Raw genomic sequence first — 21,892 nt, 5'->3', positions numbered from 1 at the left:
GTTACAATTACACCTAACACTACACTGTCATTAAATTAACTAAATAAATTAATCCTATATAAAACTAAATACTTACCTGTAAAATAAACCCTAATATAGCTACAATATAACTAATAGTTACATTGTAGCTATTTTAGCATTTATATTTATTTTACAGGCAACTTTGTATTTATTTTAACTAGGTACAATAGCTATTAAATAGATATTTACTGTTTAATAGCTACCTAGTTAAAATAATTACAAAATTACCTGTAAAATAAATCCTAACCTAAGTTACTATTAAACCTAACACTACACTATCATTAAAAAAATTAACAACAAGTACCTACAATTAAATACAATGAAATAAACTAAACTAAAGTACAAAAAAAACAAACACTAAATTACAAAAAATAAAAAAAATTACAAGAATTTTAAACTAATTACACCTAATCTAAGCCCCCTAATAAAATAACAAAGCCCCCCAAAATAAAAAAATGCCCTACCCTATACTAAATTACAAAAGTAATCAGCTCTATTACCTTACCAGCCCTGAACAGGGCCTTTTGCGGGGGCATGCCCCAAAGAAAACAGCTACCCCCCTGAAGATCTCTCCACCGTATCTTCACCCAGCGGGCCGAAGTCTTCATCCGATCGGGCAGAAGAGGACATCCAGACCGGCAGAAGTCTTCATCCAAGCGGGGCAAGAAGAGGTCTTCCATCCATCAGAAGTCTTGATCCAGGCGGCATCTTCTCTGTTCATCCATCCGGAGCGGAGCGGCAGCATCCTGAAGACATCCCACGCAGAGCATCCTCTTCTTTCTTGATCCGACGACTAGGTGACTGTACCTTTAAGTGACGTCATCCAAGATGGCATCCCTTGAATTCCGATTGGCTGATAGGATTCTATCAGCCAATCGGAATTAAGGTAGGAAAAATCTGATTGGCTGATTTAATCAGCCAATCAGATTCAAGTTCAATCCGATTGGCTGATGGAATCAGCCAATCAGATTGACCTCGCATTCTATTGGCTGTTCCGATCAGCCAATAGAATGCGAGCTCAATCTGATTGGCTGATTGGATCAGCCAATCGGATTGAACTTGAATCTGATTGGCTGATTGAATCAGCCAATCAGATTTTTCCTACCTTAATTCCGATTGGCTGATAGAATCCTATCAGCCAATCGGAATTCAAGGGACGCCATCTTGGATGACGTCACTTAAAGGTACAGTCACCTAGTCGTCGGATCAAGAAAGAAGAGGATGCTCTGCGTGGGATGTCTTCAGGATGCTGCCGCTCCGCTCCGGATGGATGAACAGAGAAGATGCCGCCTGGATCAAGACTTCTGATGGATGGAAGACCTCTTCTTGCCCCGCTTGGATGAAGACTTCTGCCGGTCTGGATGTCCTCTTCTGCCCCATCGGATGAAGACTTCGGCCCGCTGGGTGAAGACACGGTAGAGAGAGATCTTCAGGGGGGTAGTGTTAGGTTTATTTAAGGGGGGTTTGGGTTAGAGTAGGGGTATGTGGGTGGTGGGTTGTAATGTGGGGGGGGGTATTGTGTTTTTTTTTTTACAGGCAAAAGAGCTGTTTTCTTTGGGGCATGCCCCCGCAAAAGGCCCTGTTCAGGGCTGGTAAGGTAATAGAGCTGATTACTTTTGTAATTTAGTATAGGGTAGGGCATTTTTTTTATTTTGGGGGGCTTTGTTATTTTATTAGGGGGCTTAGATTAGGTTTAATTAGTTTAAAATTCTTGTAATTTTTTTTATTTTTTGTAATTTAGTGTTTGTTTTTTTTGTACTTTAGTTTAGTTTATTTCATTGTATTTAATTGTAGGTACTTGTAGTTAATTTATTTAATGATAGTGTAGTGTTAGGTTTAATAGTAACTTAGGTTAGGATTTATTTTACAGGTAATTTTGTAATTATTTTAACTAGGTAGCTATTAAACAGTAAATATCTATTTAATAGCTATTGTACCTAGTTAAAATAAATACAAAGTTGCCTGTAAAATAAATATAAATGCTAAAATTGCTACAATGTAACTATTAGTTATATTGTAGCTATATTAGGGTTTATTTTACAGGTAAGTATTTAGTTTTATATAGGATTAATTTATTTAGTTAATTTAATGACAGTGTAGTGTTAGGTGTAATTGTAACTTAGGTTAGGGTTTATTTTACAGGTAAATTTGTATTTATTTTAGCTAGGTAGTTATTAACTATTTAATAGCTATTGTACCTAGTTAAAATAAATACAAAGTTGCCTGTAAAATAAATATAAATCCTAAAATAGCTACAATGTAACTATTAGTTATATTGAAGCTATATTAATAGCTAGTAGGGGGCTTAGATTAGGTGTAATTAGTTTAAAATTATTGTAATATTTTATTATTTTTGCTAATTTAGTGTTTGTTTGTTTTTTTGTACTTTTCTGATGGATGGAAGACCTCTTCTTGCCCCGCTTGGATGAAGACTTCTGCCAGTCTGGATGTCCTCTTCTGCCCCATCGGATGAAGACTTCGGCCTGGCTGGGTGAACACGACTCAAGGTAGGGAGATCTTCAGGGGGGTAGTGTTAGGTTTATTTAAGGGGGGTTTGGGTTAGAGTAGGGGTATGTGGGTGGTGGGTTGTAATGTGGGGGGGTATTGTGTTTTTTTTACAGGCAAAAGAGCTGTTTTCTTTGGGGCATGCCCCGCAAAAGGCCCTGTTCAGGGCTGGTAAGGTAATAGAGCTGTTAACTTTTGTAATTTAGTATAGGGTAGGGCATTTTTTTTTATTTTGGGGGGCTTTGTTATTTTATTAGGGGGCTTAGATTAGGTGTAATTAGTTTAAAATTCTTGTAATATTTTTTTATTTTTTGTAATTTAATGGGGGGGTTTTTGTACTTTAGTTTAGTTTTTTAATTGTATTTAATTGTAGGTACTTGTAGTTAATTTATTTAATGATAGTGTAGTGTTAGGTTTAATTGTAACTTAGGTTAGGATTTATTTTACAGGTAATTTTGTAATTATTTTAACTAGGTAGCTATTAAACAGTAAATATCTATTTAATAGCTATTGTACCTAGTTAAAATAAATACAAAGTTGCCTGTACAATAAATATAAATGCTAAAATAGCTACAATGTAACTATTAGTTATATTGCAGCTATATTAGGGTTTATTTTACAGGTAAGTCTTTAGTTTTATATAGGATTCATTTATTTAGTTAATTTAATGATAGTGTAGTGTTAGGTGTAATTGTAACTTAGGTTATGATTTATTTTACAGGTAAATTTGTATTTATTTTAGCTAGGTAGTTATTAAATAGTTATTAACTATTTAATAGCTATTGTACCTAGTTAAAATAAATACAAAGTTGCCTGTAAAATAAATATAAATCCTAAAATAGCTACAATGTAACTATTAGTTATATTGAAGCTATATTAATAGCTAGTAGGGGGCTTAGATTAGGTGTAATTAGTTTAAAATTATTGTAATATTTTATTATTTTTTGTAATTTAGTGTTTGTTTGTATTTTGGTACTTGTATGATGGATGGAAGACCTCTTCTTGCCCAGCTTGGATGAAGACTTCTGCCGGTCTGGATGTCCTCTTCTGCCCCATCGGATGAAGACTTCGGCCCGGCTGGGTGAACACGACTCAAGGTAGGGAGATCTTCAGGGGGGTAGTGTTAGGTTTATTTAAGGGGGGTTTGGGTTAGAGTAGGGGTATGTGGGTGGTGGGTTGTAATGTGGGGGGGGGATTGTGTTTTTTTTTTACAGGCAAAAGAGCTGTTTTCTTTGGGGCATGCCCCGCAAAGGGCCCTGTTCAGGGCTGGTAAGGTAATAGAGCTGTTAACTTTTGTAATTTAGTATAGGGTAGGGCATTTTTTTTATTTTGGGGGGCTTTGTTATTTTATTAGGGGGCTTAGATTAGGTGTAATTAGTTTAAAATTCTTGTAATATTTTTTTATTTTTTGTAATTTAGTGTTTGTTTTTTTTTGTAATTTAGTGGGGGGGTTTTGTACTTTAGTTTATTTAATTGTAGATAATTGTAGGTACTTGTAGTTAATTTATTTAATGACAGTGTAGTGTTAGGTTTAATTGTAACTTAGGTTAGGATTTATTTTACAGGTAATTTTGTAATTATTTTAACTAGGTAGCTATTAATTAGTCAATAACTATTTAATAGCTTTTGTACCTAGTTAAAATAAATACAAAGTTGCCTGTAAAATAAATATAAATGCTAAAATAGCTACAATGTAACTATTAGTTATATTGCAGCTATATTAGGGTTTATTTTACAGGTAAGTATTTTGTTTTAAATATGATTCATTTATTTAGTTAATTTAATGATAGTGTAGTGTTAGGTGTTAGTGTAACTTAGGTTAGGATTTATTTTACAGGTAAATTTGTATTTATTTTAGCTAGGTAGTTATTAAATAGTTATTAACTATTTAATAACTAATGTACCTAGTTAAAATAAATACAAAGTTGCCTGTAAAATAAAAATAAATGCTAAAATAGCTACAATGTAACTATTAGTTATATTGCAGCTATCTTAGGGTTTATTTTACAGGTAAGTCTTTAGTTTTAAATAGGATTCATTTATTTAACTATAGTTATTTTGTTTTATTTAAATTATATTTAAGTTAGGGGGTGTTAGTGTTAGGGTTAGATTTAGGTTTAGGGGTTAATAACCTTATTATAGTAGCGGCGACGTTGGGGGCGGGAGATTAGGGGTTAATAATTGTAGGTAGGTGGCGGCGATGTTAGGGAGGGCAGATTAGGGGTTAATAAAATGTATTATAGTGTTTGCGAGGCGAGAGTGCGGCGGTTTAGGGGTTAATACATTTATTATAGTGGCGGCGATTTGCGGTCGGCAGATTAGGGGTTAATACTTGTAGTTAGATTGTGGCGACGTTGGGGGGAGGCAGATTAGGGGTTAATAACTATAATGTAGGGGTCGGCGGTGTTAGGGATAGCAGATTAGGGGTTAATAGCTATAATGTAGGCGGCGGCGATATCGGGTCGGCAGATTAGGGGTTAATACTTGTAGTTAGATTGCGGCGACGTTGGGGGGGCAGATTAGGGGTTAATAACTATAATGTAGGGGTCGGCGGTGTTAGGGACAGCAGATTAGGGGTTAATAGTTATAATGTAGGCGGCGGCGATATCGGGTCGGCAGATTAGGGGTTAATACTTGTAGTTAGATTGCGGCGACGTTGGGGGAGGCAGATTAGGGGTTAATAACTATAATGTAGGGGTCGGCGGTGTTAGGGACAGCAGATTAGGGGTTAATAGCTATAATGTAGGCGGCTGCGATATCGGGTCGGCAGATTAGGGGTTAATACTTGTAGTTAGATTGCGGCGACATTGGGGGGGCAGATTAGGGGTTAATAACTATAATGTAGGGGTCGGCGGTGTTAGGGACAGCAGATTAGGGGTTAATAGCTATAATGTAGGCGGCGGCGATATCGGATCGGCAGATTAGGGGTTAATACTTGTAGTTAGATTGCGGCGACATTGGGGGGGGCAGATTAGGGGTTAATAACTATAATGTAGGGGTCGGCGGTGTTAGGGACAGCAGATTAGGGGTTAATAGCTATAATGTAGGCGGCGGCGATATCCGATCGGCAGATTAGGGGTTAAATAATGTTATTATAGGGTTTGCGATGTGGGGGGGCCTCGGTTTAGTGGTTCATAGGTAGTTTATGGGTGTTAGTGACTTAGTGTACTAAATGGGTGTTAGTGTACTAAAAACATACCGAATTTCGGAACGGAATAGAACCGAATTCAGCCGAATCCGAATAAATCCGAAACGAATTTATTCGGATCCGAATAAATCCGAAACTAATTTATTCAAATTTTGCTGAATCAGATTCGATCCGAAACGAAATTCGAAAAGTCCGAATCGATCCGAACCGAAAACGAACCGAATTTTTTAGCGGTGCACATGTCTAATTCAAATTTCATAAACAAAGACTTGTAAACAAAAAATCGGCTCCCCTAGGGAGTTTACTTATACTCCTTCACCTCAATCCTATGAGGTAAGTGTAGCGTAGTGAGAGGAAATCCCTTGGGGATAAGGTTCAGAATCGTGTATCTGTGTCTTTAAAACTCTCTGCTGCTCCTCCAGACAGGCGTTCTCCAAGCATATGTCATATAGAAGCACAGAAAGAGAAAGAAATAATAGTGCAATCCTGTTTGTAAAATTGACACTATACTTTATTATAATCGATTTCTAAAAAGTCTAGAAAAGGACAAAAATATTGTAATTCATGAAGCAGATAAAGGGGGAGGTATGGTAATTCAAAACAGAGAAGAATACCTCAAAGAAGCCTTCCGCATGCTATACAATGTGAATACATATAAAAAAACTTGTAGGTAATCCAACAAAAATTTTCTTGTCAGAATACAAACACCTTTTAGACGATGCCAAACATCAAGGAATCTTAAATGAAGAAGAATTCAAATATCTAAGCAATGACACACCAACTACGGCAATTTTTTACCACTTGCCCAAAGTTCATAAAAATCTCGAGATCCCTCCAGGAAGACCTATTGTGTCTGGAATTGATTCATTAACATCAAGACTTTCGGAATACATCGATATCTTCCTACAGCCTCTGGTGTCCACTCTCAAGTCCTACCTCAGAGACACTCCTGATACTATGGAAAAATTCAAAAACATTGAATGGAAAGAGGGATACGTCTGGGTAACACTAGACGTTAGTGCCCTGTACACCAATATACCCCATGAGAAGGGAATCCAGGCTCTTGATTATTGGCTAAAGAGAAAAACATCGCTATCTGTGACTCATCAGAAATTTATACTTAACTCAGCCAAATTCATTCTAGAAAGAAACTTTTTCCTATTCGAAGACATCTATTTCCTACAAACAAATGGCACGGCAATGGGGACAAAATTTGCCCCCAGCTATGCCAATTTGTATATGGGAGCCTGGGAAGAGGAAGTAATTTGGCATAACAACATATTCCTTTCCAATATAGTTATTTGGAAAAGGTATATAGACGATATTGTCTTTATCTGGAAGGGGACAGACACCAACTTGGATGATTTCATCAAACATCTCAATCAAAATGAATACAATCTTGCCTTCACTGGTAAAAGAAGTAGCATTGAGATAGAATTTCTGGATATAATATTCTTCCATGAAAATCTATCCATTCAAACTAAACTATATAAGATATCCATTTATTCACCATATAATTTTGTCCTAGTTCAAGGTCACTTTATATTATTTGGAACTATATATATAATTGGCTCATTGTAGCCATATCTACTAGATAGGTTGCACCATTCCCTTATATGTTTTGTCTTTGTTTTTTTCCCCCTCCCCACATTATTTAGATTATATATATATATATATATATATATATATATATATATATATATATATATATATATATATATATATATATATATATATATATATATATACATATACACATACACAAAGTACTTTTTTAATGTATAAACACACACATACAGTACTCATATACACACACACACATACAGTAAGTATACATACATACTTATATACTGCATACACACACACACACATACAGTACTCATATACATATATATATATATATATATATATATATATATATATATATATATATATATATATATATACATACACACATACACATACACACACAGTACTTATTTAAAGTATAAACACACACACACATACAGTACTCATATACACACACATACAGTAAGTATACATACATACTTATATACTGCATATACACACACACACATACAGTACTTATATACTGAACACTGAAGGGGACTGCACTCTCAGGCTGGACTGGGTACACATCCCATGAACCTGCAACATGTTCAGCCCTGGGTGCTCCATGGCCCTCACAGGAAGCTGCGCTGTCCCCAGAGTCACAGGCAGTTAACCCCAGACAGGTCTGGGGGCAAGAACCATAGGGAAAATTACAAAACAAATTAATACAACACACAGAGAAAGTCCAGCACTCACAAGCTCTCAGCTAAGATTAAAAGCGAAAATGGAAGGGTTAGTTAGCCTATGCAGCCTTCACTTGCTCCCAGTTTGTTTGATTGAGAGCACACATTGTTTGGCTGGTTTAGGGACCCAGGTTTTGGAAGGGACCTTGACATGGTACCTGGGCTTGTCCCATTTGGCCAGATGTGGTAACTAACCCTTCCATTTTTGCTTTTAATCTTAGCTGAGAGCTTGTGAGTGCTGGACTTGACCCCATAAATGCATTATCCCGCAAGAAAAAGACACAGACACCAAAATTGGGTGGTAAAGGCCGCAGCTTCACATTTTATAATACACATATATAAACATTGAACCTTAAATATAAAAACAACTGTAAACAGAATCTCCCCACAAAATCCACAGGAGGTGCTTACCTAACTTAGTCCTAACTTCCTCAGTTAGTCCACCACGTCCTCACAAACTTTTACCTCCCCTGGACATCCAGGGTGTACCCTCCACTTTTGCTAATTAATTCTCCTCAGCAAGCACCCCTCGCCAAACTGCTGCGACTAAGCCTTATGTATAGGGAGGGAACAGCTTCACACCTCGGTTCTATCAAAGAGGCCTACTTCCTGTCCCCCACCTCCTACTTATACCCTCCACAACTCCACATCAGACCCCACCCACTTGCTAAGAGCATCATGGGGTCAAAAGCCCTCCCCTTTCTCGGGCTGCCTTGACCCCATAAATGCATTATCCCTCAAGAAAAAGACAGACACCAAAATTGGGTTGTAAAGGTTGCAGCTACACATTTTATTATAAACATTGAACCTTAAAGGGACACTGAACCCAATTTTTTTCTTTCGGGATTCAGATAGAGCATGACATTTTAAGCAACTTTCTATTTTACTCCTATTATCAAATTTTCTTCATTCTCTTGGTATCTTTATTTGAAATACAAGAATGTAAGTTTAGATGCCTGGCCAATGTTTGGTGAACAACCTGGGTTGTCCTTGCTGATTGGTGGATAAATTCATCCACCAATGAAAAAGTGCTGTCCAGAGTTCTGAATAAAAAAAAAGCTTAGATACCTTCTTTTTAAAATAAAGATATCAAGAGAACGAAAAAAAAATTGATAATAGAAGTAAATTAGAAAGTTGCTTAAAATTGCATGCTCTAGTCTATCTCTCTAGTGGTTCCGGTGGAGGTGGAGCTACACAGGTGCTGCTGAGCAGGTGTGCTGCACAGGTGTGGCTCAGGATTCAGCTCCAGTCCCATACACACTGGCGGTGGTTTGTTCGCGCCCTACCCCAAGCCCTGGGGTAACAGTCTCGGATAGTCAAGGAAAAACTGATCCGGAACCTTCTTCAGTGGCCTATCATCCCACTGATGTTTGTTAATTTTAACTACATGGACCCTCATTTTTTTTGGTAGTAATTATACGCTCTCTTACTTTATAGTGGATCATATTATCTCGCTTTTTTAAATCCCTCGCTACCCTTGCTGGTACTCCGCTGTTTGATTAAATAATCTCTCTCCCCCCTGCGTGCCAGCTGACCCTGCCGGATAAAACTGTAATTTTTACATCTCAATCTAAGCCTACCCGTTGCCCTGTGTGGGCTCAGCTGCTGAGTCGTGCTCCGGCTTCTTTCTTGGTTCTCCTCCCTCCCTCCCCCACCGGTGCTGCGTGGGAGGGAGCTGGGTCTGGTGTAGGAGCTTCCTGTCTGGCTGGCTGTGGTGTTGGTCCGGTGCTGCTTCTCCCCTCCCACCGGTGCTGCGAGAGGGGAGTTAGCTTTGGTTACCTTCTAGAACGACGAACAGGAAGCGGAGGAGCTGATTTCTCTCTGGGACAAGTTCTCACCGGAGGCAGTGTCTAACAACGGAGACGGCGGGCAGCTGGCATGCACGCAGGGGGTGAGTTTTCTATTTCAATAATATATACCTGACTTACTCTTCGGCTGGACTACCTGATATAATCTTCCAGAGGGGACAAGCTGTGTAACCTGGAGAGAGTTAGGGATATCCTGAATGGAAAGGATACCAAATAAGATTCTTTAAAAGATTACTGGGATCAATTGCTGCCATTGACTGAGACTGTTAAACGGACAAATCTTTTACTTCCCTAAGATATTAAGGTCACAAAGAAAATATGTACTGACCTAAGACTATTCAAGAGAGGAAAAGAAAATAGCTGCTTATTGTGAAGTCATAAAAGGCTGATATTTTTCATATGGTTAAAATGTGCAGTATTTCAACATATGGATGCAGCTAACCATTGTTTTTTTTTCCTTTTTTTCTCTCCTCTACTTTTTTTCTGAGTTTCTTGCTCCTTCCTTTTTCAATATATTTCACTGTGTCTAACATTTAGACTATGGCATGAACATACTTTATACAGGCCTTAGCTTTATCTAAACCCCAAAGTTTACAAAAGCAGTAAGAATATTTTTTACGATAATGGTTAACTTTGGTAGCATAGCCTGGTAGAGATTCCTATAAAAAATATAATAACCAATCCCGTTGATACAACTGAGTCTTGGACCAATATATAAATGGTTCCTGAATATAGGGCTTGAGATCCTTTTTTGAAGGAGAAGGGAAGAGAAGAAGAAAAGAGGGATAAAGGGGCCCTAATCTTTACAGTTAAGCTAGGTAGTTAAAAAACTAATTTATTGTGAATTTATATTTGCAGTTGTCTTTTAGGCCTTTTTAGATCCCCCTGGTCCTATTTAATTTAACAGCCAACTATATCTTCCACGAAAGAGAACAGGAGGAAGGTGAACAGCCTTAACAGACATTCTATATTAGTGCCTGTGTAGGAAAGGCAGGCTAAGAAAACTTACTACTTTGTTAATCATATGTTGTGGGCTGCCTGTGGTCCTCCTGTATGTTCCTATCCTTAACAACTAATATGCCCTTTTTAAACTCATGAAATATTAGCTTGTTTTATAAATAAGGTTACTGATATTTTCTCAATCTACCTATTCTCCTGATATTGAATCCTAAGTTTTGTGCTGTATCTATATATCTACATCTCAGAATTTAATCTTTTAAGCAGAAGTTGCTGTTCTATATATTCTCTGGATGTTGAACTGAAACAATATATTCTAGGCTGTTGAATGATTTAAAGATATTAGCTGAATATCTGTCTATGCTTTATAAGAATAAATATCTGAGTTAATTTATTGGCAAAATTGTTTTGATTTAGACAGTGGGTGTAACAAGACAAGAAGGGGCTTAGGAGGAAGACACATAGAGGCAGAGAAACAGTTTATAAGATTATGATTTAAACACTTAAACAGCTGAAATAATTTCTGGGTCATGTTTTCCTAAGCTTTTCTTTTATATATAACCCCGTGATTAAGGGTATATCCCTCTCTCTCTCTAGACAGTACTAGAGCTTTATTTAAAGTAGAGTAATTAGGTTACTTTTGTTGGCCTTATTGGCAATATCTTGTTGTGACCCTACTATCACTATTAGCTCTGGTGGATTTGATGATATGTCTTTTCCATATCTTTTCTCTGGTACTCGCATCTGTGGCCGGACTTCTTTGCACAATTAATTAAGTATCACTAGTTTGCTCACTCTCCCCCTCTTCTTTCTTTTTCCCCCCTTTTTTTTTTTTCTCTTCCCTCTCTCTCTCCCCACACTTGGTCGTCACTTACACATACCTACCCTCACATGTCAGCTTGGTAGCGCTTCTCGCTCTCAATTTAAACTCACAAACACTTTTGGCTTTGCACTAACTTTCACGTATTTTTGGCTCAACTTCTTGTTTCTTTTTCTTTTTTTATCTTCTCCACAATTCCTTATTTATTGGCACATGGATACATTTTTTCACGTTTCACCTAAAACCCTTTCTCCGGCCATGGCAGCGAGGCAGAGAGACAGGAAAATGAAAGGTAATCAAGAGACAAGCATGGACACGCAGTCAGTTCCACTAGTGGCACAAGAACCTATTAATATGCAAAACCTTGTTGCTAATATATCTGAAGCGCTCTCTCCCAAATTTGAAGCTCTTAGAGCTGAAATCAAACAAGATTTCCTATCTTTAACACAGGAAGTCTGCCAATTTTCCAATAGACTGCAGGAAGCCGAGCAAAGAGTCTCGGACCTGGAAGACCTAACAATAGCGCATAGTTCTAATTTAGAATCTGTGAATACTAATTTACAAAAAATACAGAATAGGCTAGAGGATCTAGAGAATCGCTCTAGGAGAAACAATATAAGAATCATAGGACTTCCAGAAGAACAGCAATATGACAATCTTGTTGACTTTGTATCAGAAACTCTGCCTAAAATTGCCACCTACTTCACATCCTATTCCAGTGGAGAGAGCGCATAGGTTAGGCTCATTCCATGTAGGGAACAAAGCCAGAACTAAACCTAGACCCATTATAGCTAAATTGCTAAATTTTCAAGACAAACTCACCTTACTTCAGTACTATCGTAAACAAAAGTCGGAGGTATTACAATCCTCATGTTCCAGGATTTTTCTGCTGACACCGCAGCAAAAAGAAGGGAGCTTGCTCCCATTTGTACTAGGTTTATACAGAAAGGATTTCAGGCAACTATAATATTTCCATATAAATTGAAGGTCAAAGTTAATGAAGTTTTTCATTTTTTTGAGGAGGCTCACTTAGTTGAAAGCTTCTACAAAACACTGAATTCCCCGGTTAGATGATACTAGGTTTAAAATATGAAGGCCTCAGATAAAATATAATATGTTGGTTTTTTTCTTTTTTTTTGCTTTCTATGTCAAGGGAGAACGATGGTTGTTTAGACATGAGTCGCAGTCCTTAATTCCCTCCGGTGCGGAGAGGGCATATATTCATTTTGTATCAAAGGAAATGAAGAGGAATCTCTCCTTCTGCTTTTCAAAATTGAGGACCCCTTTTTTTTTCTTTCCCCCCCCCCTTTTTTTTTTTTTCTTCTTCCCTCTGCCCCCTATCCCTCGAGATATAAATGAGTACAGGCAGTGATAAATGCAAAATAGTCTCATGGAATGTAGGTGGTATATCTACCCCAATTAAGAGGAAGGCAATTCTTACTCAGCTCCGAAAAATCCAGACTGACATAGGTTTCATTCAAGAAACTCACTTATCTGCGGAAGAATCTTTGAAACTTAGGTCAGCTTGGGTAAAGGAAATATATTTTGCACCTAGTGTTAAGAGAAAGAGGGGGCTAGCAGTATTAATTGGGAAAAAAATTGATTCTGAAGTGATACATTTTGAGGCTGACACAGGGGGGAGGTATGTCATGCTGAAAATAAAGATCTCTCAGAAGATGTATACATTGTGCAATGCATATGGCCCTAATATACTCAATCCAAATTATTGGATCTCTCTTCAATCTAAACTTCTAGCTTACACGGAAGGGTGTCTGATTATGGGTGGAGATTTCAACATGGCACCACAAAGCCCAATTGACAGATTAAGGCGAGATGTTAAACAACAGAAACAAAAAAAGGATAATTTAGAATATAAGTTGTTTAAAAAAATTATGCAAAATCTATCATTGCGAGATGTCTGGAGACACCAAAATCCCTCTATCCAGAGCTTTACTTGTCTTTCGAAGGCGCATAAAACTCTTTCTAGAATCGATTTGTTTTTAATTGATGAACGCATGCTAATGAATGGGGTAAGATCAGACATACTGTCAATTCTCCTCTCAGACCATGCACCAATTGTCTTTGAGTTCCAGCTTTCACGTCCACGTCCCGCTTTATCGCGCTTTTTTTTAATTTATTTTTCCTTTTATTAGAAATTATTGAACAAACATAAAAAGAAAAACATATCATACTGTATATCAGTACAAAAGAATGAATACATAACATATAACACAGTAACCAAGAAAAAAAATATCTGGGATAACATCAAATCAAATCCACTCGGGTCAAGGTTATTAGACCCACCATTCAAAAGTAAAGTCCGTGTGGATGGTTGTTAAGCATAACATTAGACAGAAGAACTCAGGCTAGAAGATAATCCCCTCCATCATGAGGATTACCGGCAAAGACATATACAATTTAATAGTGATATAACATAAAGTGGAGCTTGCTTATATTTTGCTAAACATGTCATATTATTCATCATATGGAGACATTCTATCACTAAATCTATTATTATTATTATAAAAAAAAATTCCTAACTCACGGGCAATGTGAAATTCAACCAAGAAACATAGAAACATATTTTGGTTACTTAGCCATAATCTTTCACCACTATCGTTTATTCAATAAGACCTTATTATCTTGAAACGAAACAGAACATATGAAATGATAAAGAAGGAAAGGAAAGAAAAAAAAAAGAAAGAAAGAGAGAGAAAAAAAAACAAAAAAAACAGAAATTCACTCTCTCTCCCCCCGCCCACGTCACCCCACCCGACCCACCTCTGCATCGTCTGTACTTTGCCTGCCATATTAATCCATTCTAGGCAGTATCATCTAAGAGTTGTTTATTAACAATAGTTAACTCCATAGACACTGACCCCCGAAGGGGGGAAATCAGTTGTAATTGTATTTCCTTCGGAAAGCTGGCAATTACGTTCCACCATTTTAATATAAAACGATTGACTTGTGTTTCTGAGTTTATTGATGTGTCCATTTGCTCCATAATCATTAAATTTTTCAGTTTTTGAATAAATTCTGTTAAAGTTGGGGCTTTACTAGATTTCCAATATTTTAATATGAGTAGTCTAGCGACCATTATTGCTGAGTTTAATTGACATATATGCTTATGTGTGCCAGTTTTATATCCATTTATAAAGAACATTATATGTTCCAATTTGAATTGAAAGTGTATATGGTTGATTCTATTTAGCCAGTCGTTAATCTTATACCAAAACTTCTTGATTTTTGGACAGTTCCAAAAACAATGGCTCAAGTCAGCATTAAAGGCTTTGCATTTGTAGCATAAGGCCACAGAGTGATCCCATTTTGCTTTCTTACTAGGAGTAATATATGTTCTATTTATTAATTTAGTATGAGACTCCCGCCATGAGGTGGATAAAGTTGCTGTGTCAGCAAGTGTGAAACTTTTATATATAATTTCTGGTGCTACCTGCCACTTATTAGCAATGTACTCCAAGTTTTCCTTCCCCAATTCTGTCATAATTAATTTATATAACGAGGTTACATTGTATTTCCCTAATTTAAAAAGGTTAATAGGGGTCTGAAGGATATTCCATGCACAATCATCTGAAGAATCAGATGAGAATTCCTTTAAGAAATGTCGAACTTGAAAATAGGGGAAAAAGTCCTTTTTTGAAATAGCGTATTCAGTAGCTAGTTCCTGTAATGATCTACATGCCCCTGAGCCCCTTTCTCTTAACTGAACCATATATATAAGACCCTGTTGAGCCCAGGAATTGAAAATATGGGAGTTCAATGCTGCAGGAAAATTAGGGTTACCCGTTATGGTTAGATATTTGGAAAATTTATAATTAATATGAATTTTTTTAAGAAGTTTCTGCCAGGCCCTGATTACGCAATGGATGTTTAATAACGATTTAATTTTAGTTGGATATTTATTCATGTTACAGTGCAATAAAGCTTTTAAGGAGTAGGGTCTGGTCAGTGTTGTTTCCAGCATCTGGTCCACAATGTATTCTGCATTTGTCAACCATTCAATTGCAATTTTAGAGATGCATACTAAATTATAGATCTCAATATCTGGGAGGCTTAGTCCCCCATATTGTCTAGGCAAAACAAGTCTAGATAATCCGATAATCCTCCTTTTATCCCCCCAAATAAAATGTGCAAATAGCTGGTTAAGTAGTTTTATATCTTTTTGTTTTATAATAACTGGGAGATTTTGCATTAAGTAGAGAAGTTTAGGGAAGATCACCATCTTAATTATGTTAATTTTGCCAGACAAAGTTAGATAAAATTTCGACCAGCTGTCTAGATCCTGCTTGATTTTGGCAATAATGGGTAGGTAGTTAAGTTCATACCATTCGTTATAGTTTTTGGAGAGTTTAATCCCCAGGTAAACAAAGTTAAATTTAGCTTCTTTAAACTGATGTTGCAGGTAGGATTCTTTATTTTCAAATAACCAAAAAATTTCTGATTTGTGAGTATTAACTTTGTAGCCTGAGAAAGCACTAAATTCTTGGAGGACTTGGGTTAATAAAGGAATATACTTAGCAGTGTTGGCCATCAGGACTAGTAGGTCATCAGCATATACAAGTGTAGTGACTTTCCTATGTCCCAAATTAATCCCTTCAATCTCCTTCCTTATAGATATTACAAGTGGTTCTAATGCTAAGTTAAAAAGGTAGGGTGATAATGGACATCCCTGTCGTACACCTCTATTTAATGAAAAGTATACGGTAGGGATACCATTGACCAGGACGGATGAGGTTGAAGATTTATAAGTTGCTCGAATAAAATCTAGAAACGCTCCCTCAACTCCAAATCTTGGGAGGACTGTAAACAGATGATCCCAAGAGATGGAGTCGAAGGCTTTTTCAGCATTGATTAATATTAGGGCAGAATCCGATGTTGGGTTTTTATGCAGGCAGGACTGATTTAGAATTAATTGTAGTTTCCGTAGGTTCCGTGTAGCAATTCTACCTGGCATAAACCCCACCTGATCCTTGTGTATCAACGGCCCGATAAAAGATTTTAGGCGATCAGCTATGATACTCATTAAAATCTTGTAATCGCAATTAAGGAGCGATATCGGTCTATATGAAGATATCTGCTCTTTGTCCTTGCCTTTTATAAGGATAAGGACTATTTGTGATGCGGCAAAATATCTAGAGCATATTTTTTTGTCCAGATAATAACTGTTAAATAATGAGGCCAAAGTTTGGACAATGTCGTCTGACAATATTTTATATAATTCTATAGGGAGCTGATCAGGCCCAGCGGCTTTATTAGATGTTGCATTTTTTATTGCATTTAATACTTCTTTAGAAGTAATTGGGGCATTCAGTATTTCTCTTTGGTCTGAGAGTATTTTGGGTGTTTTAATCTTGTGCCAAAAGTTATTTTTAATCAGTGTGTCTATTTTCTCTTCCGAATAAAGGTCTTGAAAATAATTTGTAACTACGCTGGCGATATCCTCACTTTTGACAATTCTACCGGATGTAGACTTAAGAGCTTCAATCATTGATTTCTTTTCTTTTGATTTGGTTAAGTTAGCCAGAAATTTCCCTGCTTTCCCTCCATGTCTGTAATAAAAAAACCTGGATCTAAGTGTTTCTTGAGCACTTTTTTGCGCAAGAAAGATTTCTCTTTCTTTTTTAGCCACTTGATACCGCTCCCAACAGTTTCTTGATGGGTCACTAATATATGTATTGTAAGCGTTGCGAAGCTGATTAGCAAGTTGATTATCCCGCTTTATACTTTTCCTTTTTTGGATAATTAAATAGGCTTTAATCTCACCCCTAATTACGGCCTTGAATGATTCCCACAATGTTTCAGTGTGTATGTTCGGGGAGGCATTTATATCAAAAAACTCTTTCCATTTAATTTTCAGCCATGCTTTAAATTTAACATTGTCTGCCAAATATCTTGGGAAAAAAGTCTATTATTGGAAGGAAGTTGGGTCTGCTTTAATATAATAGATAGAGTTAGGATCGCATGATCCGATATAACTATTTCCTTTATATCTGTGGTCATGTCTAGGCTTAACATATTTTCAGAGACAAAGAAATAGTCTATTCTGGACATTGTTTGATGAGATTTGGACTCACATGAAAAATGTCTTATGTCTGGATTATGGATACGCCAAATATCCTTGATATGAAGTAATCTAATAAAGTTTTTAAGAATTTTAGACTCCTGTTTACTGTTTTTATTTAATGAAGGTTTAAGCCTGTCTAAAGTCGGATACGCAGTTAAATTAAAGTCGCCTGCGATAATTAATTTTTTTGCATAAAGATGCAGCAGTTTCCTCTGAAGATTATCCCAGAAATTTTCATCCGGGTTATTAGGAGCATAGATATTGCAAAAATTAAACAAGATGCCTTGTATCATTACCTGCATAATAAGGAATCTTTCATCTGGGTCTAATTCGGAGCTTAGGATATTGTATTGCAATTTTTTATTAAATAGGATTGCCACACCCTTTTTCCTACATTTACATGGAGTACCTACTATTGCACCTATCCAGCCTGTTTTAAGTTTAGTGAGTTCTTTCCTTATTATCTAATGGCAGAGATAAAATTTAAGAACTGGCTCGTAAATAAGTACAAGGAGTATGTACATTTTAACAAGGAATTTCTGAATCGGCCTGAATTGTTTTGGGACACTGCGAAGGCAGTAATGAGAGGGGAAATATTGTCATATAGTATTGCCTTACAAAAGAAAATTAGACACAGAGAAAGAGAATCATGTCAATGTCTGACTAATACTTATAACCAATATCTTCTTGATAAAACTCCATTAAATTGGACGAAATATGTTAAAGCAAAAAATGAAAGGGATACTTTTATACTGTCACAAGAAACACAAAGAGAATTAAGAATGGAGGCCAAGCAATATAGATATGGGAATAAATCGGGTAAGATGTTAGCCAAATTAATTAAAAATGAGAAAAAACAACCTGTGATAGATAGATTGCAAGATAAAGGGTTACAAATCTCAAATTCGGATGACATTCTAAACACATTTTCTGAGTACTATCAAGAGCTGTATTCATATAAAACAAGTGACTCACAGAAATCTTTAGATTTCTGGAGGGACCTCAAACACCCCACAATTACATTAGAAATGTCTAATAGTTTAAATGCTCCCATCTCTATAGAGGAAATAGAAAAAATAATATCTGAGCTTTCCCTAAATAAGGCAGCAGGTCCAGATGGTCTCCCTAGTGAATTTTATAAGATCTTGTCTAGTGAAGCTACCCCACATCTCTGCATTCTTTTCAATAGTTTTTTTTGCAAATGGTAATTTGATTCCTCCTTCGTTTTCTAGCTCATATACAACCTTGATATTAAAAGGTGGAAAGGATCCGTCCTGCAAAGAATCTTACAGACCAATTGCTCTCTTAAATTCCGACTATAAAATTCTCACTGCGATTCTAGCATCTAGACTTCAAGGGATCCTTTCAGAAATCATACACACTGATCAAGCAGGCTTTTTAAATAACTAACTTTTTAAATTGGACTAACAAAGGTATTTCAAATTATAGACAAAGAAAGGAAATGTATTAAAACATTTCAGAACTTAAAAATAGATTTTGATCTGTCTAATAAGGACTTTTTTGCATATCTGCAACTAAGACATTTTGTCCAAGATCTGGTTAAGAAAGTGGGTTGGGAATGGGGACTGGGCATATTGGAGAGCTGGCTAGCTCTGACAAGGAATGGTCATATGTCAATTGCACCGTGCTATCATCTTCTAAGTACAAATAAAGGAGTCTCGATACGGGCAAATTTGGTCGCTTATTGGAATGAATTAATTCCACAGAACAATATTGAAATAAATACTATTCAATTATCAGTTAAGAAAATTTCGCAAGTAACACTATCTGCAACCTGGAGAGAGGCGCACGTCAAACTCTTACATGGGGCATATTTTACCCCTAAGAGAGGTTTCAAATGTGCCAACATGGGATTTTATAAATGTCCAAAATGTTCACTTCAGACAGCTGACCTAATCCACATGTTCTGGCACTGTCCAAAGATTAAAAATCTATGGGCCAGGGTGGAATACTGGTTCAAGAATGTGCTCAAAATAGCTAATCTTTCACTCACATTATATCAGATAATATTTTGTCTTAAAGAATCTGGTAGGCAGAGTGATGAGAAAGTGGTAATCTCTGTCATTCTTGCTACTAGATATTTAATTTGCAAAAAGTGGAAAAGCTGTGTAATCCCAAGTATCTCTGAGATAAAAAAACTGCATGAAAAAGCAATGCATTTTAGATCAAAGAAATGCAGATATAAATAATGATCAGGACATTAAAAGATTTTTTGATAAATGGGCGGTTTTTTTAAGAATTTTTCCCGTATCTGAAATGAACCATATAATCTTTCCTTTCAGAAATACAGAAATTGTTTTATTAGGGAATTGGTAAATACCAAAAGAGAGCTAGCATCAAAGCTGATTTCTTTCCCTTTCCCCCCCCTTTTTTTTTTTTTTTTTTTTTCCCTTGACAAGCTGCTTCTCCGCACGGGAGGGGTATGGGTTTGGGGGAGGGTTCAGGAGGGGGGGGGGGTTGAAAATTAAAAAATTCCAAGTAATGTCAATAAGTAAGCTGAATGTGATATATCAATATGTAGATTAGTTAAAATATATCTGTATGCATAGCTAAATACAGTATTATAAGAATGAACTTATGTATAATTTATGGATTATGCTATGTGTTTAAAGCTGTTTATATTTGTTTTTTGACCTTTGCTTGGATTACAAATAAAAGATAAAAAAAAAAAAAAAAAATTGCATGCTCTATCTGAATCACAAAAGAAAACAATTTGGGTTCAGTGTCCCTTTAAATATAATAACAAATGTAAACAGAATATGACCACAAAATCCCGAGGAGGTGCTTGCCTAACTTAGTCTTAATGAGTCCAGTTAATCAAAGTTAGTCCACCAAGTCGTCACAAACTTTTATCTTCCCTTGACATCCAGGGGGTGACCCTCCACTTTTCCTAATTAATTCTCCCCAGCAAGCACCCCTCGCCACAGGCTCGGCCCCAACACCGAGCCTTGCCACACAACTGCAAGGCCTTTACAAACCCTTCCCTCAAATTAAAGTTAAAGAGGTGGCAACCCACCTCATTCAAGTGCCCCCCCATCTTTCTAAAAAAAACATTTTCCAGAATCCTCTTTGAATTCCACATGCCTAATTGACACTCCCCCATATTTAGCCACAAAACTACTTATCGTTCTGTTGATCTTCTATCTGGAATCATCCAGCCTCTCCTCATTCCATGCAAACCTCCACTCCAATCTAGTCTCTATCTCTGACAAAATCAAAATGAGACCTAGGAACAAATCCAGCAGCCTCCCCATGTCCCTCTTTATCCTGTCTAGCAAAACCTTCTGTGCCATAGCTCCTAAATCATTCCCCCCAGCATGAATGAGCAACATACCTGGAGGTTGAAACAACCGAGCGTACTTAACCACTTTGATAAGAACCTGGTCCCATTTCATGACCCGAAACCAAACCATTTTTGAACAGCCATGTCATTGCTAATCCCCAACTGGCTTCCCTTGTCTTTTACCATGGCCGCCTTCCTGGCTCTTGCAAAATAAGAGTGACCGATCACCCAACATGAAATGGGACCTAAAATAAAACAAGAAGAAAACCGCAAACATTACTCAAAACACCAAAGCAGGGCATACATAACTTTTAAATCTCCCCACTCTCTTAATCACCTGCTCCCCCAAACCCAACAGACTGGCCTCTGTAGCAGCCTCTATTCTAAATGAGTGTGAACCAAATTCCGATGCCTCAAACCCCGCCCTAGTCAGGGCCTTTCTAAACACAGCCACAAATTGAAAACTCAATAGGAAAAATCCTTTGTCATGCCTAAATAACGGGCCCCCGGCCTGACCCCGTACTGCCAAATATCCCTGCAAGCCTGCTACTGGGCAACGATCCCCTCCAATAGCTCCTAGGCTAACCAAACAACCTTTCCCCTGTTGGTCAGTTTTAGACTTCCTCAACCAGATGTGTACCCTGCCCCCTTCAAACCATGCCTCAGAAAATTGAATTCCCCTCGGGTCCCATTTATTCCCCCCTACCAGTTCAGATATCCGAAAGACCCCAAAGAATGCCACAATAAAAAAAAAACCTGAACAAGCATAACTCAAACTGAGAACTACAAATTGACCGTAAAACCCCAACTACTTTTTGCAAAATTGAAAAGACTACAGGTCTCCAAGTATCTCCCGCACTTTCCCCTTTTTTCCACCCTCTAGCCACCAAACGGACCAGAAAAGTTTGTCACATCTTCCCAGCCCAAAATTTGAAAAAAGGAAAGCCAATGGG

The sequence above is a fragment of the Bombina bombina genome, chromosome 9 (assembly GCF_027579735.1).
Source record: "Bombina bombina isolate aBomBom1 chromosome 9, aBomBom1.pri, whole genome shotgun sequence".
Lineage (NCBI taxonomy): Eukaryota > Metazoa > Chordata > Amphibia > Anura > Bombinatoridae > Bombina > Bombina bombina.
The sequence above is the reverse complement of the archived record's forward strand: the minus strand, read 5'-3'. Positions refer to the sequence as shown.